Raw genomic sequence first — 22,805 nt, 5'->3', positions numbered from 1 at the left:
CACTCTTCCTCTCCCAAGTTCTCCTATGCAGGCGTGAGGTATAGGCATGCCTTCATGTTCACTACTTCAAGACAATCCCACAGTTGAGACCTTTATTTGACTCACCTGATTTGCCCTGGCACTTCGATGTGACTGATGTAAGCAGTAGGACAAGCCTGGTGCAGGGAACATGTTCGTTAGCACATTCCATCCATCCAATTGTCCACAGATGCTTAACAAGACCCCAAAAGACAGCCATGAGGCCAGGCAGCTCAGGCCTCATCCATAATTGCTTCCTGTGCAGCAAGTAGCAATCATACAGCAGCTATAAACATTGCAGTCTTAATGTCTATAGCTCCAACAGGAACACAAGCAGGAGGAGAGACCTTACTGACAGGATTTTAGTTTGAATTATCTCAAGATCCATCTGTGCTGTGAGAATTACGATTCATGGGCTAAGTCCTGAGGGTCTTTCTCAGTATTTTTTTCTGAAATTGAAAAACACTTGTGAAAGCTGTGTAGAAGCCTTACCTGACTAAATGCTTTGAGACCAGCTTTCCTGTTTTCCCTAAGCAGGCATCTATCACCAAAAAATGTGCCTTGTTTTACAAAACATGGAACAGAAGGGGATTCTCTGTCCTGAGGAATTTACAGTCTAGTAAGTATGAATATGAGGATGGGCAGTCTCATAGTAGTGGGTTACTCTCCATTAATCCTTAGACCTTTCACATTTTGTTTCCATTTTTTTTAAACAAAAAATGTCCAATGTTGTTGTGTGAATCCCTTTAGAAACCTAAGGTACCAGACCACTCTATAACATCTACAAACTTGCTTTTCTCTGTCACCTCTTCTGGACCCTGCTCAGTATTTTCTACACCATGGTCTTATTCATGCTGTTTTAAGCAAAATTCTCTCTCCAGTAGACTTCAGCATTCCTGCTGCCCACACTGCTTGTGAGGAGCTCCGAAAGTGCCGTAATTGCATGTTGGAGTTCCTGAAGTGATGGCTGGTATTGACTGCAGGTACATTTCTAGACCCTATCAGCAGGCTGGAGATAGAGCAGGGAAAGAACAGGAATGCGATTCCTTGCATTAAAACAGGCAGGTAGCTATTAGGCAGTGCTCTGTGTGTGTTCATGCAGTGCCTGGTGCGCCCAGTGAAAGCAGGGAGTCCCGTGGCACCCAGCGCTAGTCAGACACCTTATAACAGGCTCCCCCATAATTTCGTACAGAGCATGGCAAGAGGTCATAAAGATGTCTCTTCTGTTCAGTATTTATCAGTAGGGCTGGGGCTTGTTCAAGGACTCCCTCTTCTCCCCTCCCTTACAGGCTGAGGTCAAATGAGAACACAAATCTCGCTGATAAGGTTGTCAAAACATGCCAATTGAATGTCAGATTTGATTAATAAGGAAGATAACAGTGATGTGATAGGTCACGGGGAGGAGACTGCTAAACCAGTTGGATAAATGGAGAATATATTAAAAGGAGGCAATAGAGCCAAGCCAGAATGAAGACAGTTGCACTGCACAGAAGTCTGTGTCAAGACTGTGTGCTGGTGCGGAAAACTTTGCTATCAGCACTCCAGGGAAGATTGGAATACCTTCAGGAAAGTTGTCCTTTTATAACGTGCAAATGGGTTTAGGATGGCTTCCAGACACTCCTGTGATTTCACTGAATTAATGTGTTGCATCACTTTCCCTGGTATACTGATTTTCAGCGTGGACATCTATCCAGCTGAATTGTCTCCGAGCAGTGGTGGGAGGCATTGCTGAAGAGTTTAGCTCTTCACCATTGTGCAGCAGACCAGGGATACCACGGAGAGGAGATCCTCACACACGGACCACTTGCAGGATTACAAGGACAACCCTGAGGTCCACAGCTTCCCCATTGCTTGTTAGCATCAGCTGCTGTGGCGTACAGGCTCCGGGTCACCCAGGAATGGCCATACGGCTCCTGTCACTCAGATTACAGTTTCCAGCTCTGCACATGTTTGCACAAGAAAAGGCTGGAGGCTGAGGTGGAGGAGGAAGGGAAAGGCTGGGCACAGAGCACTGCACTTCTCTATCAAAGAGACAAGATGAAGGGCAGGACAGGTTTTGCCGTGCTCCTTCAGCCACCCCAACGCACTTGTCAGCAGAGCTGTGGGGTGATGTAGTAGGGGTAAAGAGCAGATTGCTAGAAGAAAGTGAGGCACGTAGAGGAGCTCTTGCTTTCCTGACCCATGCTTTCTTGCTTTAGCTTCTAAGAAAGTGGCCCCACATGATGCTTCAGGCCACTTCACCCCAATCTCAGCCTTATTTATTGCCCCTTCCCAGCTGCACCAACGCTCTCCTCCTCCCCAGCACTCCTGCGGCCTGGGACCTTTGCCAGCGCCACCACCTTGGCTGAGCTGAGGAATAAGCAGAGGTGAAAGCAAGTGCTTTGCAGCCGTGAGTGCTTCTACTTAAACTGTCAGCAGAGTCGTACTGCCACACAACCCTGGCACAAATGCACGTAGCTGCAATTTGCTCACAACTTTACCCCAAAGAAGTATAACTGATGCTGACTTGCTGGTCAGTCAGGGAAGCAGGTTACTGGCCCTCAACAGCAGATATTTAGGTTAATCTCTTATGCCAACAAAGCCTCCATTTTAATTCAGACTGCTCTTTTATCTTTCTGCCTTTCTTCTCTAGAACAAACATGCTTTCACCTAGTGCAAGTGAATCGGATGAAAAAAACATTTTTTTTCTTGCCCTGACACAAAGCTGCATTCTGGAGCAACTGCATATGTGGAATTTTCCACGTGTTTGCGATAAGCAGCCCATGTGCACAGAAGAATAAACAGTGTGGCTTTTAGATGGTGCTAGAATTGCCCCTGATTACTTCCACAACACCTGTATAGGTCCTTAACCAAATCTCTGGCTGCCTCCAAGTGAAACAGAGCGTTGGACGCTAACAAGACAACCAAACGCCAAGCAGGGCGTTCAGAACATGTCAGCAAACAATGCTGTCGTTGTTGGGATATTTAAGTGTCTCGAACAGCTGTAGCCAGCTAGAGTACATAAAAGGGCATAGCCATTAATTCACAGTAGTCCACACCACTGATTCAACGCACACAAATTGGAGAACCAGGTGGCTAAATGTCATGCTGCTGGCTTGTTTTTGAAGCCCGGATAACAGATTTCCAATTCCTTTCCAGACTTGGTAGAAAAAAATGCGTGCAATGACTTACTGCAGTAGCTATGGAGTTAGATAATTCTAGTATCAGGGGTTATTTACTCTGATTCAGAGAAAAATCAAGTGAAGCCCTCTGCCTCTATGTAAGTACAGAAGAAGTCCAGTATCAAGACACTTGCTTACCTTCTATTGTTTTCTTGATTATATTTTAATTTTCAGGTTTAGGTGAATTATTTCTAATTGGTGGTAAGCTATAGAAGTTCACTGTACCTGGAATTAGAATTTCACAGATTCCTTGACACACTCCCACTCTTAAAACAACAGGAGTTTTGTTGCTGGTTGGTAGGAAAACTACCCCTAGGGCAGATGCTGATGATGAGATTCAGTGTATGAGTATCAGCAAGGTGAAACTACATGCATAGGAAAACTGTACCTCCCTCAAACACACCTCTGCAAAGAGAGCCCTGTTTCTGGGCTCAGCAGGGTGCTCTGTTTGCTGTATGAACCTGGTGCACCCAGATGAGGTGCTGGGCAGCAATATGAATCCTGAAGCCAGAGGAAAAGGGGTAGGAGGAGCTCCCAGGATCTGCAGGCCCAGCCCCTGACTGCCAGGAGCACTGTATCAGAATTCCTGGTGTGATTTTTTGGACGGGACAAGGGAGATAAACCCAACAGCCTGATGATGGCATGTCCCTTGGTGGCCCATGTGCCCGGCCTCTCCGTGTGCGTGGGAGAGGGGCTCTCACCGTGCACACACTCACCAGAGCCCACCTCGTGCCTGGGGTTTCCGTGTGTCCCTAAGAAGCCTTCGAATGCCCCGGCAGCCTTGTTCAGGATTCAGGAAAAGCTCACGGGGTGGTGGTGGTGGGTAGTTATTGAATCAAAGAGTGGTTTGGGTTGGAAGGGGCCTTTAAAGATCATTTAGCCCAACCCTCCAAAGCCAGCTTCAGTCTTCTTCACAGAGACAGATTACAGAGCCAAAAAGCCTGTGGGAATAATAAATAAATAAATAAATAAATCAGCCTAAAGGCTTGAAAGGAGACAAATTTCTTACAAGCCACACTTCCTGCAGTGCTAACAAATTGTGCTCAAGAAATCCACCTCTTCTTTTAGAAAAATTCAGCCAGCTTGTTCCATTTTTTGAGAAATGTTATCGAGCCCAAAGTGAGTGCAAATGGATGCGAGCCTGTAAGAGCCTGGGCAAGGCCCAAGAATCTCTACAGGAAGAGACAGCCCCACAGAAATACACCCGAGGCTGACTTTGAAATGTAATGACAGTAACTCCAACCTGCACACCAGTGTCGGTGTCCAGGTGGATGACCCTCACGAAGCGGCCAGGCCGCTCACGGGTCCCTCAGCCCATGACGCCCTTGCTCCATCTCCAAGGGCCATCAGAGCCCAAACCTTGAGGCCTCCACCACAGCTCCTGTGACGTAACCCGGCGTTTTTGGTTTAAAACCCTACACTGCAATGAAAATTAAACATTTACGAGGGGCATGAAATTAAATGTGGTTTCCAGCTAGGTCACCCCAGGAGTGATGCACGAAGTACATTATTCATTTTCATATTTAATTTATTCCCAAACTTCATTTGTGGATCCTGTGATGTGCACCGGGCCCGGAGCAGTGCAGGATCAAGGTTTCTTACCAAAGGACCTATGGGACCCATGCCACAGGACAGAGAGAGCTCAGAGAGCCCTCTTCTGCCTCTTGCGTGTCTTAGATGGAACAACAGACACACATCTGGGTCCCCACTACTCAGCATCCCAGGGCTGTGGTCTGGGGCTTAAGGTCTGTCTTGGTTCTCCCTGGCCTCCTTTATCAGGAGGGCTGAGCACCAGACTGAAGTCTTTGAGTTTTGAAAGTATAATACTGTTTGGTAGCGGATGTTGTGAGAAATGAGGTATATCTCAAACTGCAAACCCCCAGTTTTTGGATTTTTCCCCTTAACCTATCTCTGTTTTACCAGATTAAATCTACTTTACCTTAATCTAGCTCGGTCTGCCATCACTGATGGGCATCCCTCTCACCAAAGAGAGGATGTTATGAACAGAAACTCATGAGGTTCTCCCAGGTGACAGAGATGAGCACCACTGATAATAAAGCAGTGAGGAAAAAACTGTTTCTCCTCTATAGTGGGGTTTCAATAGCACGCATTAAATAGGATGTAAACTCACATGTGGGACTGTCAGGGGAAAACCAATCCAGCCTCGTTGCTCTATAGGTTAGTATTACACATTTCATACAGCGAGCGAGGCAATGACTACGGAAAAGCAAAATATATGATCAGGCAATTATCATTATGCAGAGGAGACTGAATTAAAATGGTACAGGACTTCCTAATCCTGGTGTTGCCTATCCTGGTCTGCTTGACCTTGCAGCCTTCCTGTTCTTTGAACAGAGATTTGGGGTTATAAACTAGTATTTATAGTACAGGAATACCCTCATTTTCCCCTCAAGACAAGATGTACCGAGGCAGTGCAGCACAGGCACAGCATCTGATCCAGCAAGCCTGCAATCCAAGGAGAGTAACAGAGAAGGAAGAGGATGAAGGAGAAATAAAACAAGCTGAAATGTGTATGGTTGTGTATGTGTGTATGTGCACACATACACAAATGCATTCACATATACCTGTATGTTACACGTGTACTGATGTAAAAACTCAGGATCTAAACTATATACATCCATAGATATATACAGAATTACATATATATATGTCTGAGTATTTACTGAAGCACTGCCTTTCCCCAGCTGCCTTGTAGCCTAGCTAACATACGGTGGCTGGTTTTCCTGCTGGCGTCGTAGCACCAGCGAGCTGTGAGAGGCATATCAAAGCCAAGGCCCTCCAGATTTCTTCGGGGAGATGCTCCACACATAAGGTGGAATGCAGAGATATTGCAAAAATATAAGTGAAAGGAATGGGCAAATTTGCTGAAAGCTTCTAGGAAATTACCCTTCTAATTAGATTTGACTGAAAATGTTTTGAAGAAGTGTTTTGATGGGAAATGGTTTTAAAATGTCTTTTTTTTTAATTCATTTTATTTTTATTTTTTAGAAATTTCCATTTAACCTACATGTTGAAGAAGGGAAAGCAAAACCACTTTTTTTTGTTTGTTTCAAAAATTAATTCTGTGTTTATCATTTGAAAATTAAGACTCAGTGCATAGGTTTTAACATCAGGAAACACTTTTTACCATGAGGGTGGCCAAGCCCTGGCACAGGCTGCCCAGGGGCTGTGGGGTCTCCTCCTTGGAGCCCTTCGGAAGCCGCCTGGACGTGGTGCTGGGCACCCTGCTCTGGGTGTCCCTGCTTGGGCACGGGTGGCACCGGGTGGCTCCAGAGGGCCCTGCAGGCCTCAGCCACTCTGGGATTCTGCTTATTTAGGCTAAATATCTAACCCTGATTACTTAGATTTCTCATTTATATGAAGTCATTTGCTCTCATCTGCAAATGGCAAAAGCCGTAGTCAGTAGTTTTCAGTTATTTTTGAGTCATTAAACCCTAAATGTTTTCCAGTAGAATTGCAGATTCCTCTCCAGTGAAGTGAAACCTATCTGCAGGAAGTTTAGTTTTCTTGCTCGTCGTTTACTGAATCCCCTGGTCCTGGGTCAGAGGACCCCAGCCAGGGTTCCAGAGACCCCAGATATGTAATTGTTGTTACGAATAACTTTTATTTTCTTAGAAGGACTTTGAGATCTATAAGGCACAATCAAATCGCTATCAGTGAGTAACATTTATTACACGTACATATTGAGACACATGGCATTACTTCCATCCTTCAGGTCCTAACAGAGATGCCCTGTAAACAGCTGTGGGCTATTTGTGGGACACACGTATTTCCTTGTCAGTCTTGCACACAGCAACCCTTGCTTCTAACCTCCGGTGTGATTTGTTTCTGGGATTTTATTGATTCATTTTTGAAGCAGACGATTACCTATTTTAAAACCAGCCTCACCAAAACCCAGCTTTGCAATCGAGCCAAACGGCCCAGGAAACCCACACAAACATTCTTTTGCTTTCTCGAAAGCCTGATTGTGCTGTGTACAGACTAACAAATCAACGTGCCTTCAGTGGTGACTAATGCTGTAACCTCCCTTGAAGAAAAAGACTGGTTTTGTGTGATCTGCTGTACTTAGCAAACCTGCCTTTCTTCATACTCACCAGCGTAAATAAAGACTAATTTAACTGAAATCAGTGGTTATACCAGTGACAAACTGGGGTGTAGTAAGATCTGATTCAAGCCCACAGGGGTGAATATACAGTTGTTGACAAGTGTGCATACCGCAAGCCGATGTCTAGGCTTTCAAAGAGACTGGGAAGCCCTGAAGCTGTGCCTTGTATCGTTAGGAGATGAAATCTGCCCTCTGGAATACCCCTTCTGATACTGATCTGACAGAGAAAGGAAGAGAAAAAATCCCCTGTTCTCTTTGACCTAGCTGGTATTAGTTAGCATTTCTCTACATATTAATAGCACTCAAAGTGCCCGCCCTTCCTTCAGGACCTGCAGTGAAGGGATGAGTGGAAGAGGAATGACTTTTCAGTGGAAGAAACTGATGGAGCGATGAATCGAGGAGACGGCTCCTTCCACAAGGCCGGGGAAGACAGGGACGGAATGGCCGAGGGGAAGCAATCACTCAAATGCCACAGCTTCTGCGAGACTTCATCAGATTCTTTTTTTTTTAACATTCAACCTTATTTCAGAACTGCATTCAGCTGCTGCAGCCTACACAGGGGCTCACCTGAGCACACTTGTCAGTCAGTGTTACAAGGCAGGGAAATGGTCTCTCTCTCAGGCTGCAGTTCTGTTTTTGTATTAAGCCTGGCTGCGTGGACCATGTGGATCAGAGTCACACCATAAGAGCACCCTGCCTTAAGTCTGAAGCTAAACACACATATATATTTTTTTCTTATTTCTGATATGATCTACTTGAAACACATGTACTCAACTCAGGAAGTCTCTAGTATTTTATATCCCTCCATAAAGGCACTTCCAAAAAAGCACCTGTGTGCGTTGCAGTGTTTGCTAGAGGCACACTGGTAAATGGGTACTCTGTGTCCTTTCAGTTGGCATTAAGATTGTAATGAATCATTGATAAAGCTAATAATGTACTCAGTTTAATCTAATATTACAGCACAATAGCTGCACCCAGTGCTTACAGCACAGGAATATACAAAAGTAATTAGTTTTACACCACTGAAGCTAACTGCAGTTGAACCTCTCCAGGTTATGAAAGTTTGCTAAAGCAAGCGGTGCAAGCAATCACCATAGACTGCACAAGGGCTGACTTTTAAACAGAAGGGGCAGTCTCAGTGTCACTTTAACAAAAGAAAAAAATATATATACATCTCATGCAACCCGAGCAAAAAGAGCTATCAACACCTGCACGTGAAACTGAGCAACACGGGAGCATCTCTCTGGCAGGCATTGTTGCTTCCCATGTCTTTCATGGGGCATGCCGTGTGTCTACCTTATGAGCTGACGCACTTCATTTGCAAAGTAAGTATAGATGGGCCAAAAGCAATCACAGTGCCGAAGCGAGCCCCTTTGCTGCTGTGTGCCATAATAGCTCTTTGATGGAGTAACACGGTCATGGGCCAGCTGAGGCTCTGATCCACTCGCTCCCCGAAATGGCAAATCAAGCACTGTCTTTTAAATTGACATTTTTGTTTTTTAAACTTAAATCAGAATGTTATATTCCAGTGTACTACACCTTTAGGTAATATCAGTTGACAGACAGCCCTCATCAGGTATCATATCCTGCCCAAGTGAAAAAAAATTAGTTGAACTCATTCCTCTGACAGCAGAAGCCAAAACCAGATTTAGCCCAAATTTATGCTGGTCTGTGGATCATCCCAGTCCAAGACGTTCACAAGGGCATTTACTGCTACTTCGCTAGCAACAGTGCTGCATTTTCTGTCTCTTCAGAAACTGTAGTGTTAACTACAGCAAAAGAAGCAGGATAGGGTAGGAAAGGACAGAACAGGACAGTGTTGTCCGTGGGAGGAAGGCTTGCTAAATAGTCTCTCTTTCTCCTTGCCCACAATTTCTTTACCTCAGGATGAGAAGCTACAACAGCAGATAGCGTTACTACTCACCTGAATCACACGGGGTTGGTTTGTCCCGTGCTATCACAACAGAAGGATGTATTTCATGTTTGGTTATGACACGGCTACTCTTCTTCCTTAGGCGGCCAGACGTGTTGGGATGGAGCTGGGCTTCAGGTCCCAGCGAAGCCAGAAGGAACATCTACCATATTTCTGTGTCAGTTGTAGTAACAATGCTAAGGAAGCAAGAGAGCTCAGTGGAAAAAGTAGTCAAAAGAGATACGAAATGATAACACAGATGGAACAACACCAGGAAACTAGGGTACTGTAGCCAACTGAAATAACACTGACTATTGGAAAATTGATATTAATCTGGGAGATAGCCTGTCAGAGCTGAACAACAGGGCTTCAGCACAGTCCCCCTGCTTTTACCACCTCTTGGTTAGAACTTTAAAGCTGGTCTACTTCGTTGTATTTATTTTCAGAACCATGTCCAGCTGGGCTATGGATGAATTTTACAGAGGAAGTTCACTGCGTCTATCAACACAAGGGTGAGTTTTGCCAAAAACACAACTCTGCTGGTGGTTTGTTGAGTTTTCTAGTGATAGTCACTTCGAACTGTTATTTTGAGCGTTTTGCTGGGAAGCCTTTATCACCAGGACCACTTGTTTAAACAAAGAAGACGTTTACAACCACCAAATGTGGCTTTTAAATAGGGAAAGTTTCTGTAGGGTCACCATTTTGTCTCTAAAGTTACCATAAACTCCCATCAGCTACTTTCCTCTCTCTTTAGAGATCTATAATGATAACAATTATAATAGATCATAAAAAAATATGAGAGGTCCTAGCTGACTCGTTCCTACCCAGAAAAATAGGACCGACTTTGACTATTGTCCTTGCTATCCACAATTCCTGTCATCAGCTGACTGCAGTTAAAGTCTCTTCTGTTCCTGTGCTCATTTTCTTGCCATTCGGCCTGGTTTCCTTCAGTTTCTCTTCAGCTTTGCATAGAAAAGATTAAAAGAGACAAAAGAAAAGTGAAGAAAAAAGACCCAATTGCTTGAGCTGATTTTTCCTGGTGGCGAGAATGGCTGTCTCTTCAGAGAGACCAATTAACATTCTCGTCATCTCTCTGGACCTAATCTAAATATGAATAAAATATCAAACCCTTCCTAAAATTGTTCTTTGTTCTTCGTACCGTATTGAAATTAACTTTTTGACATGACGCCAGGCAGAACTTCAATACAAAATGCATAATTCCTCCCCCTCTACATTTGCATACCGAAATGCCGCTCCCTGCGCCACCGGCCACTGCTACTGTAACAATGGATGTCCAGTCTTCCCCAAAAGATCTTGAAGGTCACGCGTAACAATTCAGAACTGTCTCAAAAGTTTTTTTTTTTTTTAGGGATCTGGATTATTACACATCATTTATGAACATAGTGCAAATTCTTTGATCTGCACCTTTTCATTGGCTCAAAGAAACGAGCTCGTAATAAGCATTGAACAGGTCATAGAAAGATGGAGAAAATCTTGTACGTGTGAACATTTGTAGGGTTCTTGCTCGTTTCTGGCTAATTATGGTCATTTCCACGTGTAATTACCCAAATTACTCTTGCAATCAATGTAATTCTGCTAAGTTTTTTAAAAATCAGCCTCATTAGATTTTGCCTGGTAAAAATATACTGTTTTAAAAATATATATGTATACATTTTGATCTTATGTTAGCTACCAACAGGGCTTTAAAAGAAAATAGGTTTTCTTTGTCCCTTTTTTTGTGTGCCTGTGCGTGTTGTATGACTTTCATTACGATAGTCTGAACATTTTCTATTACCTCCTGTAAAAACCTATTATGTGTGTCTGCAAGTTATTGCACGGCACGCTTCCATTTTCAAACCTGTAAAACCTCCAGTGTTGATGAATGTGGAATTAAAAGAGCATTTCAAAACATGACCTGAATATTGAGCGTTTAGGTACTGCTCCCCTGAAATAACCGCGCTCGGAGATCCGAATGGTGGCACAAGGCACAGAGCTGTGCTGCTGGCTACTGCCACCACACCAAGATGTTTTGGAGGAAGAGTGCAGTATGCCAGAAGTCAATCCCAAAAGTTTTGACTGTGTTCTTCCCAGAACATAGCATGCTGCCTCTCGCTGTCTGAGCCCAGCATCTCTGCCTGGCCACCCACCTTGCTGCTCTTGTTTCCTTTCCAAAAAATTCCCTGCCTTTACGCAGTCGTTCACATGGAGAAACTATAACTGCAGCAGGGTGCCCCAAGTGTCCTTGACTGTGGCTAGCATCCTTTCGTACGACCTTCCCGTGCTGTAAGTGAGCATTCAGGCTGGCATCACAATCGTCTGGTGCCCAAAATCAGAGAGAACTGCGGCTTGTGCTTTGGGGTGAGAGGTAGGAGTAGAGCTCATCCGTGACAAGGCTTGGGCTGGCCGCAGCTCTGCTCCAAGGGCGCATCAGAGGGATGCTGCCTGTTCTGCTGTGCATGTATCCCACTGCCACGGGAGATCCAGCTCCGTACCAGCACTGCAGCTACACCAGGAGGTGATAATTGTCGAAAGGGTAGCAGTAAGTGCCGTGCTGAGTGTGAACATTCACTGATATGTTGCTGCAATCCTCCGTCTGAAGGATACTTTTTCACACTGTGTTTGCTTTTGGAATAAAAAGCTATTTGCTCATCAGCAGTAGGTACTTGATTCTCTCTTCTCTGTTTAGCTAAAATAAATCTCTTGTGGTCCTAGGGACATGCCAGGATTAGGATTTATTCTAGAGAGGAAAGCACAAAACAGGAGAGGAAGATAGGTGCAGAATTTCGTTAAACAGGACAACAGTTAAACAGTGAATTTGGTCCTGAGCACTGACTGAGCAGCTCTGACAGGGGCTGCAGAGGTTGTCCACGTGAGCTGAGGCCAGCATCTCCACCTGGCCAGCTGATTTCCCCAGCAGTGGCCACAGCAGATGGTGCGTGGGGGGCAGGGATAGCAGTGGGCTGAACCCCAGGTCAGCTCCTCGATGGGCTGCACGCGGAGCCAAGCTGAGTGCCTCGACTCTGCAGCCCGCAGCGTGGTCCCACGGGAGCGAGGGCAGGATTTAACCCACGTGTTCTGCTGGAAAAAAAAAGCAAGTGACAAGCCTAAGCGCAGCTTTTTCTCTTATCTGAAGATCTGTTGCTTTCCATGCCTCCCTTTGATTGTGAGGGAGGTTATTCTGAAGTCATCTGCAACAGCTGCGCTGTAAAATACCTCAGTCGTGGTTTTAAGCAACCCAGAGCAAAAAAAAAAATAAAAATAAAAATCACAGTTCTTTAAATAAAGATGCACGTATTCTTGTGACATTTCCATACAATTGCAATTTCCAAGGGAGCCAAACACTCATTACTACACAGACTGCTCTTTAGAGGCCAAACCTGGTCTTTAGGCAGAAAAAAAATCCCCATTTGGCCAGGCTTATTCATACAGCCTACAGTTTTATTTGAATTCTGTATTGACTGGGAAAATTTTAAACTAGACTGGACAAGTAATTAGATTAAGAGTACAACTGTATTAAAAAGCTCTGCGTTGGCAGAGAAATGGCCCTGCCACGGGACCTGAGGATCTTAGACTGCATGTAGTTTCCAGGAACCTAGACTTAGAAGAAACGTGTCATGTAACAGTGTATTGCAACCATGGGGAGGAAGATGAGGGTAAAGAATGGCCCGCAAGTGGTTAATCAAACTAGGACTTAAAAGGCCACTCAGATGTCCAACTTTCTTTTTTCTTTTTTCTTTTTTCATATGGTATATCACAGTTTAACGAACGGGGAGTATTGCAGACTCTGTCTCCCCCCGTTCAGGATGGTGGAGATCATTTTTTCTCCAGCACACATTCACACAATACCCCTGGGGCAGCCACGCTCATTATTTCTGTGGAACACCATTTTCCCCTGCTTTTATTAGAAGCTAGCAGCTGGAAAAGCTGAGGAGCCAGCAACATGTGATCAGGCAAGTCTGTGGGGACCACCAGGCAGCTCTCCATAGATCACAGTTGGAAATTTTGAGACAGATGGAAAAGAGTTGGTCTCGTTCTCCGCGCACTGACACTGAGACACTATGTTTAGGTGTGCCAGGAAGGATATTTAGTAGAGTATTATATGGGTTAAGTCATGTTTTTTTGAATTGTTCTATTAATGACCTAAAGGCAGGAGAAAAAAAAAATAGACAAATGAAATATTGCATGCTGTGCATGCAGTATTTCCAAAGCTGTACCAAAGTCTTGGCCTTTTGGCTAAGATGTTAGTAAGCATGATCATTCATGTGAAAAACAAGAAGGGACAGGAAGAACCTGCAGAACACCAAGGGAAAATAACCTCATTGAAGTTCTTGTCAGGCTCGTCAAGACCGGAGGAGACACCAGAGCTGGGGAATGACCAAGCTGCAGAGAACGGGGGGGCACAGCAGTGCTGTGCTCCGGCAAACTCTGGCCGAGCCCCTTGGAATAGCTCCGTGTGTTTCCCGAAGGAAATGCCTTCAACCCTCTCCTCCATACCTGCTCGTGGATATGAAGGCAGGGAAAGTGTCTTCTTCCCGGGCCTGTATTTTCAAATTGTTTTTCATTTACCTGTCTCTAGAGAATGGCACTTGGATTAGATATAGACCAAACGGCCAGCTTATTTACCGATAAAAAAAATTGCTTATTGGTGCATTCCAATGTGAAGAGATCCTTGGGCGACTGTGATGAAGGAACCTTGACATTGAAAATGCTCAGAATGTACATTTAGGTGCTTTTCTCTAGCAGTGGGAACAGTAGCCAGGGACTTGACTAAGTCCTGTTCAAAACGCCACCTGTGGCTTTTCTTGTTGCCCTGCTACTTCATTCCATACATGAATTATTGTGAATATTTCTCTGGTAGTCGGTGTAGGAGTCCCTGATATCCTGTTAGTGCCAATTTCAGCTTCTAGAAACATAATATTAAATATTATGGATTATTCTTCTTACAATTACGCTAGCCCAACAAGTTAAATTGCTCAACTGGTTTCAGCTCAACTACATTTGTGGCTTTAGGACTTCTGGTTTCTCCAAAACAGTGCATACACTAGTGAAGTGCCACTTGCCCTCAATTTCCCCTTTTCTAGAGATAAAAATCTGTTCTCTCCAAGCATTTTGCTTGAATTAATTTCTTGGCCAAATGCAGTGTTTTATCACCTTCAGACTCCTGCAATACTTCTGAGAAGGCCAGCACCGACAGCCTCACTGCTCCTGTTATGTACGTGTGTGTGCACGTGTAAAACAGAACACCAGGCCTCACAACAAAAATATATATTCAAATTACAGGTTTACTGGCATCACGTCTTCATGCTGTGCTAAAATAATCTCCTGCAGTCTATATTCAGCGCTGCTATTTATGCGTCCTGCATTTTGCTTCGCAGTAAGACAAAAAGCAAGCAGGCCACCATGGGCCTGGTGTTGTGAGGCTGTGAACACCCTCCTCTCAGGGCACTTCCCAACCTATTAGCACTGAGGGTGAGTGTTGTTTTTAGCAACGTACTTAGAATTATTCTTTTCTGGCTTCTGTGCAGGGAACATGGGCCTGGACTCAGAAACGCGAAGAGGCTAAAGAGCAGATGCTCCAGAGTAGTTTGCCATCTCCCATTTTTATATCATTCACTCCCTCAAAGCCTCAGCGATAAGAAAAGGGAATTGTGGAAAACCTCTTACTGTTGGTTTATTCACAGCTGGACAGTCCTAGCATTTCCAGCAGTCCTAGCCAGCCAGAGGCTGGCTTCAAGCCCCTCCACAGCTACACAGGCCCACGAGTCAATGGCCACGAGCTGTGGGGTTTGGGTGCCCACACCACTGGCATCCCACACAAATCCCTGACCCTCCCTGCCTCCGAGCAGGAGGCGTTTTGGGGAGCCCTCGCTCACCTGGTAAGCCTTATAGCTCCTGTGATCCTATATTTTCTCGTTCTCCTCGTTCTTTAGTCCTGACATGCTTTAATCCCAGCTGGGGCACTCTCAACGCCTTTTACTTGGCTGGAGCATCCCTTGCATAGCTCTGGTACCGCACAAACACTTAATCAAGGTTTCATGTGCAATAAAGAGGAATAAAGCTAACAAGCTGGCTAGGTCACATCTCTGCACAGAAAAAAGAAATAAAAAAATCCTTGCAAAGAGCTGTCAGTGTGTCCTGTCCCTCCAGTTGGCTGTTGTGATCTGGCTGACAAAATCCTCCAGCTGCAGAAAATTTGGCTTAAGGATCTTAGAAATAGGATAAGAGTTTATTTGCAAATTAAACTATGATGTAAGCTATCATCACTGACTAATTATAGCACTTCGCTTTTAAGTATGAGCATTTATTATACCAAATAATTCTGCAGGAATCACTATCTAGGTTTTAGTAACGCTGTGGAGGAAGAAAGGAAGGAGCAGTTGATATATTTTGTGATATTTGACTAATTCTGATATTTGACTAATCTGCTCACGTTACCTAACCTTAGCTGTTCAAATGGTATGCATGAGTCTAAGCTCATAATCTGTGCTTTCTCTACACGGAAAGACAGACACAGGCAGAAAGTGACTCGTACAACTTCTTCGGTGACAACCAGTTGACATGGGGCTACAGTATGCCATGGGAAAATGGCACGCACTGGCTATATGATAAAATATTTACATTAACCTATGACTTCAGTGTCAGAATATGAAGTGTTTTCACTATATCCATTCTTCAGAACAGTATGGGATTTCTTTCATATCCTAACTCCAGGTGCTCAGGCCCCAGGTGTTTTTGCTCACTGTGGTATGTAAAAAAATAAATAAATAAATAAATAAATAAATAATAATAATTCTTTGTGCATTCCTATTACTAGATGGTAGGAACTCAGTTTGTGAGCTGGAAATTTCCTAGGCTTTTTCCTTTTTTGTCAATTAAATAAAAATAAAAAAAAAAACAAACATCCCTCCATACCTTTGACAACTACTTTAAATTTACCCTGGGGGCTGGGAGGCATTTCACCCGTGTAAATGGTAACCTAGTAAAATGCCAGTGGTGACACCACATCCTAACATCTAGCTGCACGCACAAAGAAATTGCAAACTGCAAAGTGATCCCATCAGAGCAGTGGGGAATTGCAGGGAATGCAAAGATTCAGTCCTCATAAATGTAAAATCCTGCAAAAGGGAGAAACAAAAAATATAGAAAGCAAATGACAGATGGGAAAGAGTTCAAAGAATTCATAAAAATAAGTTTATTGTCATTTTGTCTTCCTGTTAGGCAGTGATGTTGTTTTGTTCATGTAACCAAGCAATACAGTTGTCACGAGGCAGGTGGGAAATCAGAAGCAGGAGTGTGTCATGAGATCTCTGCTGTCAAGCCATGAAAAGGATTTCAGCTGATGGCACTGGAGTATCTGTCACGTCTAAGGTAATTACCCCACTGAGCCCTGTCTCTAGCAATGGGCAACGTCAGGGGCTGCAGAGGAATTGCTCTGCTATGAAGCCTGAACGCACTTGTGGAAGTGTAAACTCTTCCCTGGGCTGTGGTTAGCAGATTGCATCATTTGCCTATTCTTGTCCTCATCTTTGTAGTTATGAGAATGTCTTACTGCTCATAAACTCATCTAGCCTCTTTATTGATCATAACCTCTTATCCAGCCAGTACCCTCAGGATCTGGGTGTAATTATGAAGTCGGTCACCAAGAACACCAGACCCTGTACTTCAGGTCCCGGATCTGACAGCTAAATAGGGGCGACCTGAAGCTTACAACGTACACTCCTTGCCGTTGCAGAGAGACATCCACAGGAGCAGAGACCTGTGTGGCCAGATACCGTGCCACGGAATAATGTTGTACCAAACCTCTTAATCTTTGCTTTGTGCTAACTCAGCACTCCCTATTGAAGCGAAGGGCAGAACAATTAAGCAGCAAAGGCCAGACCAGGATCTCGGAAGAGTGTTGCCAGCAGGTCAAGGGAGGTGATCCTCCTCCTCTGCTCAGCCCTGGAGAGGCCTCACCTGGAGCGCTGTGTCCAGCTCTGGGCTCCCCGGTACAAAAGGGAAATGGAGCTGCTGGAGCAAGTCCAGAGGAGGGCTACGAAGATGATGAGAGGACTGAAGCATCTGTCATACGAGGAGAGGTTGAGAGAACTGGGCCTGTTTAGCCTGGAAAAGACTGAGGGGAGACCTCATTAATGTGTATAAGTACCTGAGGGGAGGGTGTCGAGAGGATGGAGCCAGTCTCTTTGCAGTTGTCCCCAGCGACAGGATGAGAGGCAACGGGCACAAACTGAAGCACAGGAGGTGCCGGCTCAATATGAGGGGGCACTTCTTTACTGTGAGGGTGACAGAGCACTGGGACAGGTTGCCCAGAGAGGCTGTGGAGTCTCCTTCTCTGGAGATATCCAAAACCCACCTGGAGGCCATCCTGCGCAATGTGCTCTAGGTGACCCTGCTTGGCAGGCGGGTTGGACCAGATGATCTCCAGAGGTCCCTTCCTACCTCGGTCATTCTGTGATTCTGTGATCTCAAGATCACAACCAATTGTGTTCCTGTGCACATTAACGCTGCAACAGCACAGAGCATTTCTCAGCCTGGAAGGATGGCAAGCTGTTGTTCTTCACTGTGCTCTGTGGCTGCACAGCCAGCTGAACCCATTTAGAGCTAGCGCAGATGTATCTATATACTCTGCATTATAGATAAACCTCACAACAGTGTCAGAGAGCCTGTCTGCTGAGCAGTGTGACTGCCCTTTTGGTGCCTCAAATAGAAACCTGGACTGTGGGTCAAACCTGTGGTCAAACTTTATCAAAACTTGAAAAAACAAAACAAAACAAACAAACAAAAAACCACATTGAACAGGTTTCAGTGTTAAGTGTCATTTACAACCCTTTAGGGGGATAAATGTGGTGCAGAAACAGCTTCCAGAAAGCGATGAGTAGCACTGCAGTCTCCAGAGAGGACTCACTTCTGCAGGTCTCGTGGTAGACTGCATCTGCAGTGAGCACAGGATTAGGAATGGTATCTGAGGGAGAAAGTGATCTCCCAAAAAGCAGGTGAAACCCTAACCCTTCCTTCTAATCACCCAGACTTTGTGAGTCACTACCCTTGGGTGAGAGGAAATCTCTGTCCGTATATCTTGGCCAGAATTGAGTGCGGGGGGGCAGAGGGGAGGGCGCAGAGTGAGTGAAGTCTTCGGTGTCATGTGTCCGGCTGATCTAACGCAAAAATAGAAAGGAATCAGGGGAAAAGAAACCCTGTGAAGACAAGCCAAGAGGGAAAAAAAAAAAGGAAGCAACACCACCACACGCTGCACCTTCTGCAGGCACAGTCCTCGGAGGAGCCAAATCCACTCATTCCTGCCTTGATGACTTTGGGACAGGCAAATTCCGGCATGAAAGAAAGTAAGAAGCTAACTCAAGACACCTGGCTGTAGAAATTAACAACTGTGGCCTAAAGCATATGTGAAATATATTTCACATCAAATCAATTCAGTTTTCCTTCTGAGGCCAGGCAAAGCAGGCACACCACCCAAGAGCTGCATCGCCCCATCTGTAGCACGGCAGAGGGGAAGCCAGATGGAGCTCCCTGGGGACCTTGTTGGACAGCAGAGGGACGAAGACACATAACAGCACTTTCCTCACTTTGTCATCAATGCAAGCGCATGTAAACTCCCCCGTGAATAAACTGTGCAGTATGCTTTATCGTCCTGTGGTTTTGAGCACGATACTGGACAAGACTCTGCTAGATGTGCTCCAGAGGATTATCCCGTAGCTGGCCCCGTTACGGAAAGCTTTATGGACAGACCCACTGCCCATTCTCAACCACGCGCAGCTGATCCTCTGCCAGATACCCTGGTCTGCAGCCAATCTGAGGTATTCACAGGAATGTTTGGCCAACAATGTAGTTAAAGAGCTAATGGACAGCATTATATAAGACATCCAGACCTTCCCAGTGAACCCATTGGGATTCACTTCTTGCCTTTCATGGGCCCACAACCTATGTGTTGTTTCACTGAGTAAAGGCAGACGGGACTGTTCGTCCCTACGCAGGCAAGAAACTGAGCTGTCAAAGGCTTCAAGAGTGCAGGGAGGAGCTAGCAAGCAGGCAGAAGTACTTCAAATTCCCAAACAAATATTAATAGGTTGAAAAAGCTATTTAAAATGCCCATTTATGCTTGAAGTTGCTCTTCAAGCAAACTGAAAGAAAGGACTCCACAACGCTCCTGGGCTGTTCTCACCCCTCACAAGCCCTCTCGGTGCACAGACTAGAAGGAAGAAGCTTGAGGGACATCCTCCCTTCATCTCTCTCCAGGCCTGGAGCTCACAGGGACCACCTTTGAAGTCTCATGGACTATCTGCCAGCTCAGCTTCCTTTCTTGCACATTCCCACCAGGAAAGCATATTCCCACCAGGGCTGGATCTGCAGCTGGTGGTAATACTGCTGGAGGTAGCTGTATTGCCACTCCTCTGCCGTAATGTCTTAGAGGGCCCTACTGCAGCACGGATCCTGAAGATACCTGTAACTTGATTGATCTTCACTGATATTTCTCCTTCCCTGTAGCCTGGTCAGAGTGTTGAGTAGCCTGAAAACCTTTGGCTGCTTCAGATACTTCCCTTGGACATGGAAGGGACATTTGAGACCAGCAGTTATCTCCCAGTCATGCTCTATCATGGCCAAACTAGGCACGTCCTGGTATGATGCCCACCATGAATCAAAACTATTTAGAGCTCTCTGTCAAAGATTTAGCTATGTACCGTTCCTGGGTAATCTCACAGCACTGAAACCGTTGCCATCCCTCTGTGCAATGACTGTCCCAAAAGGGACCTGAAGTTACGGGAACTACCGGAGAGACCGGTGGATCTGGGCCCTCTTTTCCACAGGACCTTGCTCTGTTACTGCCTTGTGTCTGTAGCCAGCTTCATACGAGGGAGCAAGAGGTTCAGACCTCACCCTGGAGGCAGTCTGGAAGGCCCACTTCTGGCTAGGCTGAGGAAGGAGAGACAACAGGGGAGACTTTGGGGCGAAAGGTAAAGGCTGCAAGTGATGCTTAACGAGGGTCATGCTGAGAGCAATCGCAGTAAACAGCAAACTTGCCAGAGACCTTGGCAAGGAGGCAAGCACAGTCACAAGTGCAACGCTCGTGGTGAAACTGCCACCCTGGGGGTGGCCTGAGCACACAGAGGAGAGCAGCTCTGTCTCGCAAGCAGAACTCACCCCTGGACACTGGGAAGGCCCAGACCCCCTCAGAGTGCCCTACTCACGTCCCCTGCCCTCAGGCAGCAGCTGGGTGCAGCCTGCAGGATGTTTTATTGCAAGTGGGAATTGCTGGACAACCTGGTGTAGCTGTCTGCACCTCCCCACGCTGAGCGAGCATGAGTCTGCCCCGGTGAGGCCAGGAAGGATGACGCAGTCCTGGAAAGCTCTCCCTGCACAGAGGTCCTGTGTCCTGCTGCTGCTTGCCTCTCGGCTCTCAGAGCCACAGTCGTCATATCAGACACCATCAGCCCTCTAAGCGAGGACTAAAGGCAACCACTCCTCAACAACCCCTGTCTCTGTCCCTTTCCACATGACAGCACACACTGAGCTCTGATATCCTGGTATCAGGGATGACGAAAGCCATCCTGACATCAGGGATGGTGAAAGCCATGTGGAGTCTCTCCATGACGATGTGTCAGGACACTGAGAGCACCCACAGCCCTGACCTCCCCAGGCCTCCCCTCCTACCCATGGCCTAAGACCCCATTTCAGCCCCCCCTGGGACACAGGAGAGTCAGGTTGTGACACCTCCCTCGCTGTCTTTGCCTGACATGGGCTCGTGCTGGGTGTGCAATGCCTGGCACAACCACAGGTGAGTGTGTGGAAATTGGGTGGCGTGGTGTCATGCCTACCCAGAATCTCCTCTCCACGTCATCCAGGCTGGCAGCTGGCATCCTGGGTGCAAACATATGCTGCCTTCAGGTCCACTGATCTCCTTGCAGTTGGCTGGAGGCAGCTCATTGTGGGGTGCTTCTGCAGAGCTCTGATCAGCGGCATGAGGACGTGCAAAGGGACAAGACTACAAGGCCCCCTATGACACTTCTGAAGATCTCTGTACCATCAATAGCAGACCGTGGCCATAGCACACATCAAGGTGGGACCTCCAAGGGCACCGAGTATCTCCCCACTGGCCTCCCTCATCTAAATCCGTATCTAACCTGTAGATACACTGCAGGTGAGCCACCCTATTAAGGGATCTGCAGCAATAGGGCAACTAGTGGAGTGGGACTTTGGGGTGTAATTAAAGTGTCACCATGAAAATAGGGGTGCTCTGTTTGTGACTCTGAGGACAGCTAACTCTGAGCAGACATTAACTCCTCACAGAAGGGCAAACCTAAATATTCTCTGCCTCTGCTGAAGATGGATTGTACATGCTGCTTGAAGGGCTCTCTAGCTGATTTGAGACCAACTAGAAAAAAAAAATAAAGCTTTCCTAAGCAGGGCTATTTCTGCCATGACTTTAATCTTTTCACATCTAGTGTTGCTGATGAAAAAGTTATTTAAAAAAACCTCAAGCACTTTTCCCTTTATACAATTCTTTCCCCCTATCCCACTGTCCTCATACTTAAAGCAGCAAAAACAGTCTTGCTCAAGCTTTCCAGAAACAATTTCACCTTTGGGCAGAGACTAAGCACATAACTTCTCAACCCAGAAAAACAGAAGTTTCAGTCTGTTCTGAGTAACAGAGGAGGAAAGCCCAGGGGACTAGAATGGAAACAGCATTGTGCAATAGAAACGATAGTCTGCTGCTTTTCACAATATTACTCTTGCTGGATTTTCTTTTCTTTTTTTTTCTTTTTTTCTTTTTTTTTTTTCTAACAAATTAGAGCTACCCAAGGATACAGGGAATGATAGCAGCTGACCTTTAAAAAGGACTAGCTCCAAGAAAGTACATAGTTATCACATGAGCCCCTTGCAACTCCTCACCCATAGGTACCTGACTTCCAGAAGTCACCAGAGCTTAAGCATAATGTGCAGAGGTGGAGTTTTGGGTGTTCACAAAATTTTAAGCTCATTAATGATGCTTTTGCAGACTTTCAGAGCCTTGCAAGTTGAGCGATATCTGATCTGTGTCTAGGAACAACTTTTTGGCACACTGATTTCTCTAAATTGTTCTATTCCAGGTCTTTTTAGGGGGAGGCATGGCTCTAAATAAAAAGGAGAATCAGTGCATTATAAAAAGACATCTTTAAAAAAAAAAAAAAAAAGGAGGAATTTTGAAACAGAATAAAGGAACAAAGAAAGCTCAAGTACATAATTTTACCTACATTGAAAAATGTTAATGATGGCGTTGTTATGCTGCAACAAATGTGCTTTTCTAAAAATGCCTACCAGATTGCAGAGGAACTGGGACGATATAAGGATTTCTAAGATTTTAGAATTAGAAAATATGATTTTTTTAGAATTTCAGGATTTATTTTTTTGGCAGGGTAACAGAGTAATTCCCACTTTCCACCTTACATGCTGCTTATGATCATAATTTACCAGCTGGCACTAACACACAGAAGAATATGGCTCCCTGCTATATGGCATACCTTACATAATGTTGTTTGTTTCCAGTATTTCATGTCAAGCAAACACTGCACATTTCATACACCACGGGATTTCTGTA

At 45.4% G+C, this 22,805-nt stretch overlaps 1 long non-coding RNA gene across 1 annotated transcript in view; it reads right to left on the bottom strand.

Annotated features, from left to right (window-relative positions):
• LOC308191127 overlaps nt 1-22,805 on the bottom strand; it is a 48,249-nt gene that overhangs the window by 21,049 nt on the left and 4,395 nt on the right. Inside the window, exon 2 of the long non-coding RNA XR_013947727.1 lies at nt 1-22,805. This exon is cut by the window's left edge and continues 21,049 nt beyond it. This is a non-coding gene — a long non-coding RNA (uncharacterized lncRNA).

Source organism: Anser brachyrhynchus (genome assembly GCF_964034855.1).
Source record: "Anser brachyrhynchus genome assembly, chromosome: 2".
NCBI lineage: Eukaryota > Metazoa > Chordata > Aves > Anseriformes > Anatidae > Anser > Anser brachyrhynchus.
The sequence above is the reverse complement of the archived record's forward strand: the minus strand, read 5'-3'. Positions and strand labels throughout refer to the sequence as shown.